Source organism: Scyliorhinus torazame, unplaced genomic scaffold (assembly GCF_047496885.1).
Source record: "Scyliorhinus torazame isolate Kashiwa2021f unplaced genomic scaffold, sScyTor2.1 scaffold_240, whole genome shotgun sequence".
In the NCBI taxonomy this organism is placed as follows: Eukaryota; Metazoa; Chordata; class Chondrichthyes; order Carcharhiniformes; family Scyliorhinidae; genus Scyliorhinus; species Scyliorhinus torazame.
Genome location: NW_027307967.1, coordinates 17,054 through 36,233, shown reverse-complemented (window position 1 = coordinate 36,233; position 19,180 = coordinate 17,054). Strand labels below are relative to the sequence as shown.

The window sequence follows — 19,180 nt, the reverse complement described above, 5'->3', positions numbered from 1 at the left end:
AGCGAAGTGGGTGGGCCTTCCTGTGGTTTTAAGCCTCACACCCTTTCAATTCTGACACATGGAATGAATGGACTTGGTGTGCCTTGGGTGAACAAAGAAAAGTACAGCACAGTAACAGGCCCTTCGGCCCTCCAAGCCCGTGCTGACCATACTGCCCGACTAAACTACAATCCTCTACACTTCCTGGGTCCGTATCCCTCTATTCCCATCCTATTCATGTATTTGTCAAGATGCCCCTTAAATGTCCCTATCGTCCCTGCTTCCACTACCTCCTCCGGTAGTGAGTTCCAGGCACCCACTACCCTCTGCGTAAAAAACTTGCCTCGTACATCTCCTCTAAACCTTGCCCCTCTCACCTTAAACTTATGCCCCCTAGTAATTGACCCCTCTACCCTGGGGAAAAGTCTCTGACTATCCACTCGGTCTATGCCCCTCATTGTTTTGTAGACCTGGCAACGTCTGAATTCAAAAGTTTAATTATCTTTTATTTGCAAATTTAAGTATCCCAAAATTCAAATGTATGTTTCTCCAACATTTCATTGGGAGAATGCTAGACCAGAGGAAGTACTGAAAGTACAGTGGGGTTAAAAAGAGAGAACGAGAGAGTGCGACAGGAACAGAAAAGGACATCAAGTGTAAGCGATGCCCCCCTTGCTCCAGTATTTCGAATAGAGTCCCTCATAATATCGAAATCAATCAGGAAAAAAACAGTTGTTTAACAACAAGAAAAAACATGTATTAAACATGGCGCGATCTAACGGAAAGGTTTCTAAGTGTGGTAGCGAGCAGGAAATGCCGGGTGTTTCCCCACGGCCGATGCAGCAAGACCATAGCTATATCTAATGTTAATTAGGACACTTAATGATGTCCCAGAGGCTTCACAGCGGAACTGACTGTCCTGTCAGCTGATTCACCGGGACCGTGCTTGGTGCTCCAGTACTGCCTAAAATCTGTAATTCAACAGAAACTCCAAATGGTACAGTGAGGTTGCAGCAGCTAACCAGAAGACTGTAGATCAAAGCAAGCAGCACGGCAGGGATAAAAAGGGGGACAAAGGGCTGGCAAAACATTTTACAACAATATGATAAAAAAGGGCACAGCAGACCACCTCAAAGCGGGCGACCCTCCAGAGGGTGTGTTGTAGACCACCACCAGACTCGAGGCATCCGCAACGCATTTTAAGCAGTTTGGTGCACCGCTCAATGACAGCTCAATTGGCCACATGGGCCTCGTATCATTTAAGTACGTCTGCTCAGTATTCTCCTGGGGCCCTGGAACTAACAGCCTCCCCAGCAAGGCCTTAACCAGGCATCATTTAGTATTGGTCCACACAAATACGGACCAGTTGTAACAGCTCCTGTGGAGGTCTCCCAGGCCACTGGAGACCCCGGGGTGGTCAGGCTCTGGGCACTCCTGCTGATACCTGGCTACCTTGGCACTGCCGGCCTGGAATCTTGCCACTTGGGCAGGAACGTTTCACTACATTTCCACTCACTGAAGTCATTGATTCTTGGCTGCTTTTTATCTTCACCGGCAATGTGAGAGATTCTCAGTATTTCCTCCAAATATTCTATCGTATTCGTGGAAGTGAGGATTGTGGGATGGCTTGACCGTAGTGGGGGGGGGGGGGGGTATTGTGGCCGAGAAAACAATCGGAAACACAATGTATTGTCTCCCAAATCTTTGTTCACCTCTGCTGCAAATCGCTGTTTAAATCCTTCTCGTCCGGTTTCTCAACTGGCCACAGCATCAAACTGGTTCATCATAGCCCCTCCTTTTCAAAAATACTCTGACTTTTACTTTAATCCGGTGCTCCACTCGACAGTTTTCATTCAATCAAGTACCCGATCTGTCTCTCTGCACGTTTCCCACAGAACTGCCTCACCATCAGCTTACCTGGATATATTAGTCTCAGTCCCCTCCTCTTTGTGCTGGATATACATTATAAATAACAGATCCTATTTGTTTGTGACCGTTGTACCTTCGGACATTGGTTCCCAATCCACAAGGACCTTGATTCTTGAACAATCATTTTTGTTCTCAAACGCTTCAGTCCCTCGACTCTGCTGAGCTTCTATAAGATTCCTCCACTGCCCTAATTAGCATGCTTTTCGCAAATCCAATTTTAATTGTTGCACCATTGATGGTATGTTTTTAGCTAATCTAGAATTCTCCCCAAAATCTCTCCACCCCTCTCCTTCCCTTCACCCCTTTCAGACACTTCCTAAAACCAATCTGTTTGTTCTGTAATATCTCCTTCAGTCGCTACGGTGTCACGTGTGTGGAAATATCCTGGGAAATTCCGCAGGACATTTTACTGTGTTAAAGGTTCTGTACGAATGCAAATTGAATAGATTCTGTAATAATCCACAGGAGGGAGGGGTTCTGTCACCACACCAGTATTTATTTGCAATAACTTCTATACCAGAGCAGCTCCAAACAGAGCTGCTAGCATTCCAGTCAACTTCAGACAGGGATGGGAAGTTGTGTGTGGAGTCTGAAGAGATAGGCTAAATGAATATTTTTCGTCAGTATTCACTCAGGAAAAAGATAATGTTGTGGAGGAGAATGCTGAGCCCCAGGCTATTAGAATAGATGGCATTGAGGTACGTAGGGAAGGGGTGTTGGCAATTCTGGACAGGCTGAAAATAGATAAGTCCCCGGGACCTGATGGGATTTATCCTAGGATTCTCTGGGAGGCCAGGGAAGAGATTGCTGGACCTTTGGCTTTGATTTTTATGTCATCATTGGCTACAGGAATAGTGCCAGAGGACTGGAGGACAGCAAATGTGGTCCCTTTGTTCAAAAAGGGGAGCAGAGACAACCCCGGCAACTATAGACCGGTGAGCCTCACGTCTGTAGTGGGTAAAGTCTTGGAGGGGATTATAAGAGACAAGATTTATAATCATCTAGATAGGAATAATATGATCAGGGATAGTCAACATGGCTTTGTGAAGGGTAGGTCATGCCTTACAAACCTTATAGAGTTCTTTGAGAAGGTGACTGAACAGGTAGACGAGGGTCGAGCAGTTGATGTGGTGTATATGGATTTCAGCAAAGCGTTTGATAAGGTTCCCCACGGTAGGCTATTGCAGAAAATACGGAGGCTGGGGATTGAGGGTGATTTAGAGATGTGGATCAGAAATTGGCTAGCTGAAAGGAGACAGAGGGTGGTGGTTGATGGGAAATGTTCAGAATGGAGTTCAGTTACAAGTGGCGTACCACAAGGATCTGTTCTGGGGCCGTTGCTGTTTGTCATTTTTATCAATGACCTAGAGGAGGGCGCAGAAGGGTGGGTGAGTAAATTTGCAGACGATACTAAAGTCGGTGGTGTTGTCGACAGTGCGGAAGGATGTAGCAGGTTACAGAGGGACATAGCCAGCTTATCTGAGAGGTGGCAAATGGAGTTTAATGTAGAGAAGTGTGAGGTGATTCACTTTGGAAGGAATAACAGGAATGCGGAATATTTGGCTAATGGTAAAGTTCTTGGAAGTGTGGATGAGCAGAGGGATCTAGGTGTCCATGTACATAGATCCCTGAAAGTTGCCACCCAGGTTGATAGGGTTGTGAAGAAGGCCTATGGAGTGTTGGTCTTTATTGGTAGAGGGATTGAGTTCCGGAGTCAGGAGGTCATGTTGCAGCTGTACAAAACTCTGGTACGGCTGCATTTGGAGTATTGCGTACAGTTCTGGTCACCGCATTATAGGAAGGACGTGGAAGCTTTGGAGCGGGTGCAGAGGAGATTTACCAGGATGTTGCCTGGTATGGAGGGAAAATCTTATGAGGAAAGACTGATGGACTTGAGGTTGTTTTCGTTGGAGAGAAGAAGATTAAGAGGAGACTTAATAGAGGCATACAAAATGATCAGGGGGTTGGATAGGGTGGACAGTGAGAGTCTTCTCCCGCGGATGGAAATGGCTAGCACGAGGGGACATAGCTTTAAACTGAGGGGTAATAGATATAGGACAGAGGTAGGTTCTTTACGCAAAGAGTGGTGAGGCCGTGGAATGCCCTACCTGCTACAGTAGTGAACTTGCCAACATTGAGGGCATTTAAAAGTTTATTGGATAAACATATGGATGATAATGGCATAGTGTAGGTTAGATGGCTTTTTGATTTGGTGCAACATCGTGGGCCGAAGGGCCTGTACTGCGCTGTATCGTTCTATGTTCTAAGACTGCCTCACAAAGCCTACACAGGTGCTTATATGGGCCCCCTCAATGAGCTATCATTGAGGGAGCTCATACTCCAAATGGCCAACCAATAATGCCAATTGGAGATTGAATGCCTTCTGTGAAGGCAAGTAAATTTGGGCAGTTCCATAGAATTGAAATATTTAATGAATGATCATTATAATGAATTAACTGAGTGATTCTGTTTTATTTCTTAGTTCCTATTAGAAGTGGCCTCTCTCGTCCTGGCTTAATCATCAGTGTTGTCTTTGGGATAGTGTTTGCGACTCCATTAACACTGGTCATTGGCTATGTCTTAGTCAGGTTAGTAAAGATTAATTTCACAATTAGCCACTTGTGACAATGAATCTTAGGAAATAAGCAGAGGGTAACAGGACTGATTGTGTGCTCCAAGCCAGGGGTAACACTTATAGGGACATATCACCGCAACACAGCCCACTGTTTTCCACACACCTCACTGACATTGTACAACCAGTCACTAATCTGAACTCCACAAGCCTTTTGTCAGTATGTGTGTGTGTGCATGTGTGTGTCTGTATGTGTGCATGTGTGTGTCTGTGTATGGGGGTGTATATGAGTGTGTATGTTTGTGTCTGTGTGTATGAGTGTGTATGTTTGTGTCTGTGTGCATGTGATATATGTGTGTATGCGTGAATATATGTTTGTGTGTGTATTTATGAGCGTGTGTATGTGTGTGAGTCTGTATGTGTGTATGGCCGTTCCCCTTAGTAACAAGTATACCGCTTTGGATACTGTTGGGGGGGGACTTACCTGGGATAAGCCATGGGGTACTGGTCTCTGGCACAGTCTGTCCCTGTTGCTCAGAAGGGAAGGGGGGAGAGGAGTAGAGCATTAGTCATTGGAGACTCCATAGTTAGGGGGATAGATAGGAGATTCTGTGGGAACGAGAGAGACTCACAGTTGGTGTGTTGCCTCCCAGGTGCCAGGGTGCGTGATGTCTCGGATCGTGTTTTCGGGATCCTTAAGGGGGAGGGGGATCAGCCCCAAGTCGTGGTCCACATAGGTACCAACGACATAGGTAGGAAAAGGGATGGGGATGTAAGGCAGGAATTCAGGAAGCTAGGGTGGAAACTTAGATCTAGGACAGAGTTATTATCTCTGGGTTGTTACCCGTGCCACGTGATAGCGAGGAATAGGGAGAGAGGAGTTGAACACATGGCTACAGGGATGGTGCAGGAGGGAGGGTTTCAGATTTCTGGATAATTGGGGCTCATTCTGGGGTCGGTGGGACCTCTCCAAACGGGATGGTCGACACCTGGACCAGAGGGGTACCAATATCCTGGGGGGGAAATTTGCTAATGCTCTTCGGGAGGGTTTAAACTAGTTCAGCAAGGGCTTGGGAACCTGAATTGTAGCTCCAGTATACAGGAGGTTGAGAGTAGTGAGGTCATGAGTAAGGTTTCAAAGTTGCAGGAGTGTACCGGCAGGCAGGAAGGTGGTTTAAAGTGTGTCTTCTTCAATGCCAGGAGCATCCGGAATAAGGTGGGTGAACGTGCGGCATGGGTTGGTACCTGGGACTTCGATGTTGTGGCCATTTTGGAGACATGGATAGAGCAGGGACAGGAATGGTTGTTGCAGGTGCCAGGATTTAGATATTTCAGTAAGCTCAGGGAAGGTGGTAAAAGAGGTGAGGACTCGTCTACTGAGGTAGTATTGGCTGAGGTTAGAAACAGGAAAGGAGAGGTCGGCCTGTTAGGGGTTTTCTATAGGCCTCCGAAAAGTTCCAGAGATGTAGAGGAGAGGATTGCAAAGATGATTCTGGATAGGAGCGAAAGCAACAGGGTAGTTGTTATAGGGGACTTTAACTTTCCAAATATTGACTAGAAACGATATAGTTTGAGTACATTAGATGGGTCCGTTTTTGTCCAGTGTGTGCAGGAGGGTTTCCTGACACAGTATGTAGATAGGCCAACGAGAGGCAAGGCCATATTGGATTTGGTACTGGGTAATGAACTGGGACAGGTGTTAGATTTGGAGGTAGGTGAGCACTTTGGTGATGGTGACCACAATTCGATTACGTTTACTTTAGTGATGGAAAGGGTTAGGTATATACCGCAGGGCAAGAGTCATATCTGGGGAAAAGGCAATTATGATGCGATGAGGCAAGACTTAGGATACATCGGATGGAGAGGAAAACTGCAGGGGATGGGCACAATGGAAATGTGGAGCTTGTTCAAGGAACAGCTACTGCGTGTCCTTGATAAGTATGTACCTGTCAGGCAGTGAGGAAGTGGTCGAGCAAGGGAACCGTGGTTTACTAAGGCAGTCGAAACACTTGTCAAGAGGAAGAAGGAGGCTTATGTAAAGATGAGACATGAAGGTTCAGTTAGGGCGCTCGAGAGTTACAAGTTAGCTCGGAAGGACCTAAAGAGAGAGCTAAGAAGTGCCAGGAGGGGACATGAAATGAAATGAAATGAAAATCGCTTATTGTCACAAGTAGGCTTCAAATGAAGTTACTGTGAAAAGCCCCTAGTCGCCACATCCCGGCGCCTGTTTGGGAAGGCTGTTATGAGAAGTCTTTGGCAGGTAGGATCAAGGATAACCCTAAAGCTTTCTATTGATATGTCAGGAATAAAAGAATGACTAGGGTAAGAGTAGGGCCAGTCAAGGACAGGAGTGGGAAGTTGTGCTTGGAGTCCGAGGAGATAGGAGAGGTGCTAAATTAATATTTTTCGTCAGTATTCACACAGGAAAAAGACAATGTTGTCGAGGAGAATACTGAGATTCAGGCTACTAGACTAGAAGGGCTTGAGGTTCATAAGGAGGAGGTGTTAGCAATTCTGGAAAGTGTGAAAATAAGATAAGTCACCTGGGCCGGATGGGATTTATCCTAGGATTCTCTGGGAAGCTAGGGAGGAGATTGCTGAGCCTTTGGCCTTGATCTTTAAGTCATCTTTGTCAACAGGAATAGTGCCAGAAGACTGGAGGATAGCAAATGTTGTCCCCTTGATCAAGAAGGGGAGTAGAGATAACCCCGGTAACTATAGACCAGTGAGCCTTACTTCTGTTGTGGGAAAAATCTTGGAAAGGTTTATAAGAGCTAGGATGTATAATCATCTGGAAAGGAATAATTTGATTAGAGATAGTCAACGCGGTTTTGTGAAGGGTAGGTCGTGCCTCACAAACCTTATAGAGTTCTTTGAGAAGGTGACCAAACAGGGGATGAGGGTAAAGCAGTTGATGTAGTGTATATGGATTTCAGTAAAGCGTTTGATAAGGTTCCCCATGGTGGGCTACTGCAGAAAATACGGAGGCATGGGATTCAGGGTGATTTAGCAGTTTGGATCAGAAATTGGCTAGCTGGAAGAAGACAAAGGGTGGTGGTTGATGGGAAATGTTCAGACTGGAGTCCAGTTACTAGTGGTGTACCACAAGGATCTGTTTTGGGGCCACTGCGGTTTGTCATTTTTATAAATGACCTGGAGGAGGACGTAGAAGGATGGGTGAGTAAATTTGCAGATGACACTAAAGTCGGTGGAGTTGTGGACAGTGCGGAAGGATGTCACAAGTTACAGAGGGACATAGATAAGCTGCAGCGCTGGGCTGAGAGGTGGCGAATGGAGTTTAATGCAGAAAAGTGTGAGGTGATTCATTTTGGAAGGAATAACAGGAAGACTGAGTACTGGGCTAATGGTAAGATTCTTGGCAGTGTGGATGAGCAGAGAGATCTCGGTGTCCATGTACATAGATCCCTGAAAGTTGCCACCCAGGTTGAGAGGGTTGTTAAGGCGTACGGTGTGATAGCTTTTATTGGTAGAGGGATTGAGTTTAGGAGCCATGAGGTCATGTTGCAGCTATACAACTCTCTGGAGCGGCCGCATTTGGAGTATTGCGTGCAATTCTGGTCGCCGCATTATAGGAAGGATGTGGAAGCATTGGAAAGGCTGCAGAGGTGATTTACCAGAATGTTGCCTGGTATGGAGGGAAGATCTTATGAGGAAAGGCTGAGGGACTTAAGGCTGTTTTCGTTAGAGAGAGAAGGTTAAGAGGTGACTTAATTGAGGCATACAAGATGATCAGAGGATTGGATAGGGTGGACAGTGAGAGCCTTTTTCCTCGGATGGTGATGTCTAGCACGAGGGGACACAGCTTTAAATTGATGGGAGATAGATATAGGACAGATGTCAGAGGTAGGTTCTTTACTCAGAGAGTAGTAAGGGTGTGGAATGCCCTGCCTGCAACAGTAGTGGACTCGCCAACACTAAGGACATTCAAATGGTCATTGGATAGACATATGGACGATAAGGGAATAGTGTAGATGGGCTTTAGAGTGGTTTCACAGGTCGGCGCAACATCGAGGGCCGAAGGGCCTGTACTACGCTGTAATGTTCTATGTTCTATGTATGGGTGTGTGTGAATACGTGTGTGTATGAGTGTGTGAGTATGTGTTAGTATGGTGTCTGTGTGAGTGTGTGAGCGTATGTGTGTGTGTGTGCATGTGTGTATGAGAGTTTCTGTGTGTGAGTTTGTGAGTGTTTGAGAGAGTCTGTGCGTGTATGTGTGATAGTGTGTGTAAATGTGCGTGTGAGACTGAGCATGAGTGTGTGTGTGATTGTGTATGCGGGTGTGTATGAGTGTAAGTGTGTGCGTGTATGAGTGTGTTTGCGCGAGTGTGTGTGTGTGTTAAGTGTGTGAGTGAATGAGTGTTTATGAGCGTGTGAGTGTGCGTGTGAGTCTGAGTGTGTGTGTGCGCATGTGTGAGAGTGTGTGTGTGAGTGAATGTGTTTGTGTGTCTGTGTGTCGGTGTGTGTGTTAGTGAGTGTGTGTATGAGTGTGAGACTGAGCATGAGTGTGTGTGTGTGTGTGTATGAGAGTGCATGTGTGCGACTGTGAGTGTGTATGAGTGTTTGTAAGGGTGCATGTGTCTGAGTGTGGGTGTGTCTTGTGTGCAAGTGAGTGTGTGTATTAGTGTGTGTGTGATTGTGCATGTTTGAGTGTGGGTGTGTGAGTGTGAGGCTTTGTGTGAGTTTGAGTGTGTGTGTGAGGGTGTGTATGAGTGTAAGTGTGTGCGTGTACGAGTGTGTGTTAAGTGTGTGAGTGAATGAGTGTGTACGAGTGTGTGTGTGTGTGTCTGTGAGTGTGTGTGTGCGCATGTGTGAGTGTGTGTTTGTGTGTCGGTGAGTGTGTGCGTGTGTGTGTTAGTGAGTGTGTGTGTATGGATGTGTGTGTGTTTATAAGTGTGGGTGTGCGTGTGGGTGTGTATGAGTGAGACTGAGCATGAGTGAGTGTGTGCATGTGTGTGACTGTGAGTGTGTATGAATGTTTGTAAGGGTGCATGTGTCTGAGTGTGTCTGTGTGCAAGTGTGTGTATGTGAGTGTGTGTGTATTAGTGTGTGTGTGATTGTGCATGTTTGAGTGTGGGTGTGGGTGAGTGTGTGAGGCTTTGTGTGAGTATCAGTGAGTTTGAGTGTGTGTGTGAGGGTGTGTAAGAGTATATGTGAGTGTGTGTGCATGTTTGTGAGTGTGAGTGAATGTGTGTGTCTGTGTATCCGTGTGTGTGGGGGGTATGAGTGTGTGGCTGTGTGTGTGGGTGTGTATGAGTATGTGTGTGTGTGTGTGAGGGTGTGTGTGCATGTGTGACTGAGTGAATGTGTGTGTCTGTGTGTGCCGGTGAGCATGTGTGTATGAGTGTGTCAGTGAGTGAGTGTGTATGAATGGGTGTGTGAGTGAGTGTGTGAGTGAGTGTGTGAGGGTGTGTGTGTATGAGTGTACGGGTGTGTGTGTGAGTGGGTGCTAGTGTGTGAGCGTTGGTGTGTGTGAGCATGTGTGGGTGTGTGTATATGTGTGTGTGTGTATTTGTGTGTGTGTGTGTATTTGTGTGTGTGTGTGAGAGAGCGTGTGTAAGTGTGTTAGTATGGTGTGTGCATGTGTGTGTGTATGAGTATGGTGTGTGTATGAACGCATGTGTGAGTGAGTGTTTGTGTGTGACTGTGTTAGTATGATGTGTGAGTGTGTATGAGTGCATGTGTGTATGTGAGAGTTTGTGGGTGAGAGTTTGTGTTTGAGAGTTTGTGTGTGTGTATGAGTGTGAGACTGAGCATGACTGTGTGTGTATGAATGTGTATGAGAGTGCATGTGTGTGACTGAGTGTGTATGAGTGTTTGTAAGTGTGCGGGTGTGGCAGTGTGTGTGTCCGTGAGTGTGTGTGAGTGAGTGAGTGTGTATGTGTGGGTGTGTGAGTGAGTGTGTGTGCGTGTGTATGAGTTTGCAAGTGTGTGTATGAGTTTGCGAGTGTGTGTGTGTATGAGGATGTGTGGGAATGTGTGTGGGTGTGTATCGGTGTGTATGAGTATGTGGGTGTGTGTGCGAGTGTGTATGAATGTGTGTGTGTGTGTGTGTATGTGATTGTGTGTGGGTGTGAGCGGGTGTGTGTATGAGTGTGGGTGTGTGTATGTGTGTGGATGTGTGTGTGTGTGCAAGTGTGTGTGTATGAGTGTGGGGGTGTGTGTATGTGTGAGTGTGAGGCTGTGTGTGTGTGCGCAAGTGTGGGTGGGTGTATGTGTGTTTATGAGTGTGTGTGAGTGAGTGTGTGTGTGTATGAGTGTGTGAGGCTGTGTGTGTTTGAGTGTGTGTGTGTGTGGGTCTGTGTTTGAGTGTGCGTGAGTGTGCGTGGGTGTGCGTGGGTGTGAGTGTGCGTGGGCGTGGGTGTGAGTGTGCGTGTGTGAGTGTGTGTGTGAGTGTGTGTGGGTATGAGTGTGTGTGGGTATGAGTGTGTGTGGGTATGAGTGTGTGTGGGTATGAGTGTGTGTGGGTATGTGTGTGTGTGTGGGTGTGTGAGGGTGTGTGTGTAGGTGTATATGAGTATGTGGGTGTGGGTGTGTGTGTGTGGGGGGGTGTTTGTATGAGTGGGTGGGTGTGTGTATGAGTGTGAGTGTATGAGTGTGTGGTGTGCATGAGTGTGTATGATTGTGTGTGTGTGTGTGTGTATGAGTGTATGAGTGTGTGGGTGTGTGTATGAGTGTGGGGGGGTGTTTTTGAAAACTCACCACTATTCTTAGAAGTCCCCCTATACCAATAAGGGCCGACATTCTAAATGGTGATCAGGGATTCTCACTCCCCGACTCCGATGCAAGCTTCAGTGGGTGCTATTCAGGTCAAACTATGTTTTCAAGTTATCCCCCGGTATAACCCATAACTTCACCGAAGATTTCATCTAATTACCACTTAGTAGCATCGATCCTGGGTCCCGCATTGCTAAGTAAGTAAAGTAGACTATAGCCACTGTTTCAGGTTAAAACTTTTAAGTTATTTTATTATTATGTATATTTTTTTCTCTTTTTAAAAGATGCAATCACTGTCTTTACAGAAAAGTAAAAAGACCTTGCTTCTGGGTCCTTCTGGGTGGTTGAAGGGACCTTCAGGCCCACCTTGACAATCCATCTTCTTTAAAGTCTGGTCTTCTTTAGATGTAATCGCTGATGAGCTCGGTTGCTGTGTCCTGTCTTTCCCATGTACAGAGCTGTGAGAGCTATCTCTGAGCTGACTCTGCCTACTTTTTAAATTCTAGTCTTCCTTAGATGTATTAGCTATTTTAGCTCGGCTGCTCTGCCCTGTCTCTTTCCCATGACCGAGCTGACTGTAATCTGACTCTGCTTCTCCCCTCTCTCTCTCTCTGAGTTCTGGTTCTGGGTAGTTCCTGCTCTGGTCTCTCGGTTTATATTCGCTTTCTAACAATTACGTTTTTATGACGTTATTGTAAAGTAACTCTTATTTTCTTTGATTGTAAAAAGTATCTTTTGATCTAAACCTTTTAATCCAACTAAGTATTGATTTTGACATGACTTCATCGCGTTGATCTGATCACATTGTTTCCTTTGTGATGTTCAAAATGCTTTGACTTCAAGAGGTGTTACTTTTAATTCCTGTCATTTCTATAGTTTCATTTTCCAATTGTGTCCTCAGCTCAATTTTGACTTTGATTTTGGCTTTGAATTATGTTTCTCGTAGACTGAGAGCCTCCAGTTTTCTTTAATTTACCTGGAATTAGCAACTTTTCACACCTAGAATTATCACCAAATTCAACTGAACCTGATCCATTCTTTTCCAGCTGCTTACTAAGACAGTTACTTTCAATGAAGGTGTGAGCCATTGTCTTTGGCTTCATTCAAAATCCTGTTTGTCTTGTTTGAGGGGCTGGTTTAGCACACTGGGCTAAATCGCTGGCTTTTAATTCCTGTACCAGCCTCCCCGAACAGGCGCCGGAATGTGGCGACTAGGGGCTTTTCACAGTAACTTCATTGAAGCCTACTTGTGACAATAAGCGGTTTTCATTTCATTTAATTTCAATGCTGAGCCTGTTTGACCAAGGATATCTACATTTTACAATCCTTTCCTGGCAGCTGCTGTTAACCCTTTGTGGGATCTTTCCCTGTATCCTCTCATGTGTCTCTCAGACCAGATATTGCCAGACTTCCATGTTTCCAATTACACATCTTTCCATATTTTCAATAACAGGTGGGGGGGTGGGGGTGGAGACTTGGGACTATATCGGGGGGGGAAAGGGTCGATCAATGGATGTCTGTGGGTGAGGGGGAGGTGTCCTGGATTGGGTTGATGAGTGATTCGATGGTGTCAGTGTTGGGGTTGGAGGGGGTACATGTTGGCTTTCCCACACCCTCTCCAGCCTGAGTAAAGGCAGCATCTTTGCAGGTACTTTTGCTGTTCAACCCTGGCGTCCACGGCTAATCCCACTCATTCCCTCCATCTTATAATCACACCCAGCAGAGTGTCTTCAATTTCCGCTAACATATTCCATTTTTATTTTGCAGGTATCGCTGTCACGTTCCTCCAGCAGTGACCAGAATTCATCAGTAACCGTGTCTGGGGCATATGCAGGGAATTATTCAGGCTGAGGATCCAGGAGTTAAACTAACAAGGCAGTTATATTGTACCAAATTCCGTGATCATGCAAACTGCTGCGAGATGATGGTATAAATGTATTGCTGAAAACGGAGCCATGCGCCACATGGCCTCTTGCTGTGTTTATCAGACGGTCAATCTGGTGGACATCCTGTTTAACTGAAGCTCGTTGGACAACTCCTGTTGATCTGTGGAAGCAACACAGCGGCTGTGAAATGGAAATATAAAAGAGGAACTAAAGAATATTGTTCAGCGGGCAATAAGATTGGAGGGAGCTGGTTGTGCCAGTTGTTTATATGAAACCATGTGTGTATCTATTAAAATACATCTGCCAGTACTCTACCCATTCACGTATTATTGTTTAACAAGCTGAATGCTGCACAGTACTGAACCTGGATAACTTACTGAAAGATTTGGGAATTCAGAATCTATTTACAAACAAGATTATTACAGTTGAATATTTCCAGCTCGTCACATGGCCCAGAGTCCCCGTCATAATTCGAAGAACTTCTCTCCCTCTCTCAGCCTTCTTCCTATAGGCCTCCAAACAGGGAGTGGTAAGGTCGGGAATGTCATTAAACAGGAAATTCCAGACACGTAACAGTAATCGGGTGTAACAGGCGGTAACGAAGGCTAAGGTGCAACAGGCGGTAACGAAGGCTAAGGTGCAACAGGCGGTGGCTAAGGTGCAGCAGGCGGTAACGAAGGCTAAGGTGCAACAGGCGGTAACGAAGGCTAAGGTGTAACAGGCGGTAACGAAGGCTAAGGTGCAACAGGCGGTAACGAAGGCTAAGGTGCAGCAGGCGGTGGCTAAGGTGCAGCAGGCGGTAACGAAGGCTAAGGTGCAACAGGCGGTAACGAAGGCTAAGGTGCAGCAGGCGGTAACGAAGGCTAATGGTGTCCTGGCCTTCGTTGCGAGAGGTTTTGAGTGTAGAAGCAGGGATGTGTTGCTGCAATTGTACAGGGCTTGGTGAGGCCACATCTGGAGTATTGTGGGCAGTTTTGGTCTCCTTCTCTGAGGAAGGAAGTTCTTGCTCTCGAGGGAGCGCAGCGAAGGTTTACCAGACTGATTCCTGGGATGGCGGGACTGTCATATGAGGAGAGATTGACTCGGTTGGGATTGTTCTCGCTGGAGTTCAGAAGAATGAGGAGTGATCTCAAAGAGACTTATAAAATTCTAACAGGACTGGACAGGATAGATGCAGGGAAGATGTTCCCGATGGTGGGTGTCCAGAACCAGGGGTCGCAGTCTGAGGATTCAGGGTAAACCATTTCGGACAGAGATAAGGAGACATTTCTTCACCCAAAGAGTGGTGAGCCTGTGGAATTCATTACCACAGGAAGTAGTTGATGCTCAGACTTTGAATATATTCAAGAGGCGGCTGGATACAGCACTTGGGGAGAATGGGATCAAAGGCTATGGGGTGAAAGCAGGATTAGGCTATTGAGTTGGATGATTAGCCATGATCGTCATGATTAGTAAGTTTGCAGACGACACAAAGGTTGGTGGAATTGCGGATAGCGATGAGGACTGTCAGAGGATACAGCAGGATTTAGATTGTTTGGAGACGTGGGCGGAGAGATGGCAGATGGAGTTTAATCCGGACAAATGTGAGGTAATGCATTTTGGAAGGTCTAATGCAGGTAGGGAAAAGACAGTGAATGGTAGAACCCTCAAGAGTATTGAAAGTCAGAGAGATCTAGGAGTACAGGTCCACAGGTCACTGAAAGGGGCAACACAGGTGGAGAAGGTGGTCAAGAAGGCATACGGCATGCTTGCCTTCATTGGCCGGGGCATTGAGCATAAGAATTGACAAGTCATGTTGCAGCTGTATAGAACCTTAGTTAGGCCACACTTGGAGTATAGTGTTCAATTCTGGTCGCCACACTACCAGAAGGATGTGGAGGCTTTAGAGACGGTGCAGATGAGATTTACCAGGATGTTGCCTGGTATGGAGGGCATTAGCTATGAGGAGCGGTTGAATAAACTCGGTTTGTTCTCATGGAACAAAGGAGGTTGAGGGGCGACCTGATAGAGGTCTACAAAATTGAGGGGCATAGTCAGAGTGGATAGTCAGAGGCTTTTCCCCAGGGCAGAGGGGTCAATTACTAGGGGGCATAGGTTTAAGGTGCGAGGGGCAAATTGGGGGATACTGCTGTATCCTCTGACAGTCCTCATCGCTATCTGCAATTCCACCAACCTTTGTGTCGTCTGCAAACTTACTAATCAGACCAGTTACATTTTCCACCAAATCATTTATATATACTAGAAAGAGCAAAGGTCCCAGCACTGATCCCTGTGGAACACCACTGGTCACAGCCCTCCAATTAGAAAAGCACCCTTCCATTGCCACTCTCTGCCTTCTATGACCTAGCCAGTTCTGTATCCACCTTGCCAGCTCACCCCTGATCCCATGTGACTTCACCTTTTGTACTAGTCTACCATGAGGGACCTTGTCAAAGGCCTTACTGAAGTCCATATAGACAACATCCACTGCCCTACCTGCATCAATCATTTTAGTGACCTCCTCGAAAAACTCTATCAAGTTAGTGAGACACGACCTCCCCTTCACAAAACCATGCTGCCTCTCACTAATACGTCCATTTGCTTCCAAATGGGAGTAGATCCTGTCTCGAAGAATTCTCTCCAGTAATTTCCCTACCACTGAAGTAAGGCTCACCGGCCTGTAGTTCCCTGGATTATCCTTGCTACCCTTCTTAAACAGAGGGACAACATTGGCTATTCTCCAGTCCTCCGGGACATCCCCTGAAGACAGTGAGGATCCAAAGATTTCTGTCAAGGCCTCAGCAATGTCCTCTCCAGCCTCCTTCAGTATTCTGGGGTAGATCCCATCAAGCCCTGGGGACTTATCTATCTTAATATTTTTTAAGACACCCAACACCTCGTCTTTTTGGATCACAATGTGACCCAGGCTATCTGCACACCCTTCTCCAGACTCAACATCTACCAATTCCTTCTCTTTGGTGAATACTGATGCAAATTATTTATTTAGTACCTCGCCCATTTCCTCTGGCTCCACACATAGATTCCCTTGCCTATCCTTCAGTGGGCCAACCCTTTCCCTGGCTACCCTCTTGCTTTTTATGTACGTGTAAAAAGCCTTGGGATTTTCCTTAACCCTATTTGCCAATGACTTTTCGTGACCCCTTCTAGCCCTCCTGACTCCTTGCTTAAGTTCCTTCCTACTTTCCTTATATTCCACGCAGGCTTCGTCTGTTCCCAGCCTTTTAGCCCTGACAAATGCCTCCTTTTTCTTTTTGACGAGGCCTACAATATCTCTCGTTATCCAAGGTTCCCGAAAATTGCCGTATTTATCCTTCTTCCTCACAGGAACATGCCGGTCCTGAATTCCTTTCAACTGACACTTGAAAGCCTCCCACCTGTCAGATGTTGATTTGCCCTCAAACATCCGCCCCCAATCTATGTTCTTCAGTTCCCGCCTAATATTGTTATAGTTAGCCTTCCCCCAATTTAGCACATTCATCCTAGGACCACTCTTATCCTTGTCCACCAGTACTTTAAAACTTACTGAATTGTGGTCACTGTTACCGAAATGCTCCCCTACTGAAACATCTACCACCTGGCCGTGCTCATTCCCCAATACCAGGTCCAGTACCGCCCCTTCCCTAGTTGGACTGTCTACATATTGTTTTAAGAAGCCCTCCTGGATGCTCCTTACAAACTCCGCCCCGTCTAAGCCCCTGGCACTAAGTGAGTCCCAGTCAATATTGGGGAAGTTGAAGTCTCCCATCACCACAACCCTGTTGTTTTTACTCTTTTCCAAAATCTGTCTACCTATCTGCTCCTCTATCTCCCGCTGGCTGTTGGGAGGCCTGTAGTAAACCCCCAACATTGTGACTGCACCCTTCTTATTCCTGATCTCTACCCATATAGCCTCACTGCCCTCTGAGGTGTCCTCTCGCAGTACAGCTGTGATATTCTCCCGAACCAGTAGCGCAACTCCGCCTCCCCTTTTACACCCCCCTGTATCCCGCCTGAAACATCTAAATCCTGGAACGTTTAGCTGCCAATCCTGCCCTTCCCTCAACCAGGTCTCTGTAATGTAATGGCAACAACATCATAGTTCCAAGTACTAATCCAAGCTCTAAGTTCATCTGCCTTACCCGTAATACTTCTTGCATTAAAACATATGCACTTCAGGCCACCAGACCCGCTGTGTTCAGCAACTTCTCCCTGTCTGCTCTGCCTCAGAGCCCCACTGTCCCTATTCCCTAGTTCTCCCTCAATGCTCTCACCTTCTGACCTATTGCTCCCGTGCCCACCCCCCTGCCATTCTAGTTTAAACCCTCCCGTGTGACACTAGCAAACCTCGCGGCCAGGATATTTATGCCTCTCCGGTTTAGATGCAACCCGTCCTTATATAGGTCACACCTGCCCCGGAAGAGCTCCCAGTGGTCCAGATAACGGAAACCCTCCCTCCTACACCAGCTGTTTAGCCACGTGTTTAGCTGCTCTATCTTCCTATTTCTAGCCTCACTGGCACGTGGCACAGGGAGTAATCCCGAGATTACAACCCTAGAGGTCCTGTCTTTTAACTTTCTGCCTAGCTCCCTGAACTCCTGCTGCAGGACCTCATGCCCCTTCCTGCCTATGTCGTTAGTACCAATATGTACAACGACCTCTGCCTGTTTGCCCTCCCCCTTCAGGATGCCCTCTACCCGTTCGGAGACATCCTGGACCCTGGCACCAGGGAGGCAATATACCACCCTGGAGTCTCTTTCACGTCCACAGAAGCGCCTATCTGTGCCCCTGACTATAGAGTCCCCTATTACTATTACTCTTCTGCGCTTTGACCCTCCCTTCTGAACATCAGAGCCAGCCGTGGTGCCACTGCTCTGGCTGCTGCTGTTTTCCCCTGATAGGCTATCCCCCCCGACAGTATCCAAAGGGGTATATCTGTTCGAGAGGGGGACAACCACAGGGGATTCCTGCACTGACTGCCTGCCCTTTCTGGTGGTCACCCATTTCTCTGCCTGCACCTTGGGTGTGACCACATGTACATAACTGCGATCTATGACGCTTTCCGCCACCTGCATGCTCCTAAGTGCATCCAATTGCTGCTCCAACCGAACCATGCGGTCTGTGAGGAGCTGCAGTTGGGTGCACTTTCTGCAGATGAAGCCATCCGGGACGCTGGAAGCCTCCCGGACCTGCCACATCTCCCAGTCAGAGCACAGCACCCCTCTAACTGACATTGCGTCAATTAATTAAAATTAAAAAAAAAAAAATTTTAAATATATTTTTGTTTAAATGTCAAAGTTACTGCTAACTATCTGTTTCCTAGCACTAGATTTCTAATATAAATGCGAAAGCTAAATATAGTACTACAAAGAACAAAGAAATGTACAGCACAGGAACAGGCCCTTCGGCCCTCCAAGCCCGTGCCGACCATACTGCCCGACTAAACTACAATCTTCTACACTTCCTGGGTCCGTATCCTTCTATTCCCATCCTATTCATGTATTTGTCAAGATGCCCCTTAAATGTCCCTATCGTCCCTGCTTCCACTACCTCCTCCGGTAGCGAGTTCCAGGCACCCACTACCCTCTGCGTAAAAAACTTGCCTCGTACATCTACTCTAAACCTTGCCCCTCTCACCTTAAACCTATGCCCCCTAGTAATTGACCCCTCTACCCTGGGGAAAAGCCTCTGACTATCCACTCTGTCTATGCCCCTCATAATTTTGTATACCTCTATCAGGTCGCCCCTCAACCTCCTTCGTTCCAGTGAGAACAAACCGAGTTTATTCAATCGCTCCTCATAGCTTATGCCCTCCAGACCAGGCAACATTCTGGTAAATCTCTTCTGCACCCTCTCTAAAGCCTCCACATCCTTCTGGTAGTGTGGCGACCAGAATTGAACACTATACTCCAAGTGTGGCCTAACTAAGGTTCTATACAGCTGCAACATGACTTGCCAATTCTTATACTCAATGCCCCGGCCAATGAAGGCAAGCATGCCGTATGCCTTCTTGACTACCTTATCCACCTGTGTTGCCCCTTTCAATGACCTGTGGACCTGTACTCCTAGATCTCTTTGACTTTCAATACTCTTGAGGGTTCTA

At 46.8% G+C, this 19,180-nt stretch overlaps 1 long non-coding RNA gene across 1 annotated transcript in view; it reads left to right on the top strand.

Moving 5' to 3' along the window:
* The window catches only part of LOC140405793 (uncharacterized), a 194,299-nt gene extending 180,889 nt beyond the window's left edge, over positions 1-13,410 (top strand). Inside the window, exons 2-3 of the long non-coding RNA XR_011938762.1 lie at positions 4,391-4,496; positions 12,983-13,410. This is a non-coding gene — a long non-coding RNA (uncharacterized lncRNA). The remainder of the gene's footprint in view (positions 1-4,390; positions 4,497-12,982) is intronic.
* Positions 13,411-19,180: the final 5,770 nt, after the last annotated feature.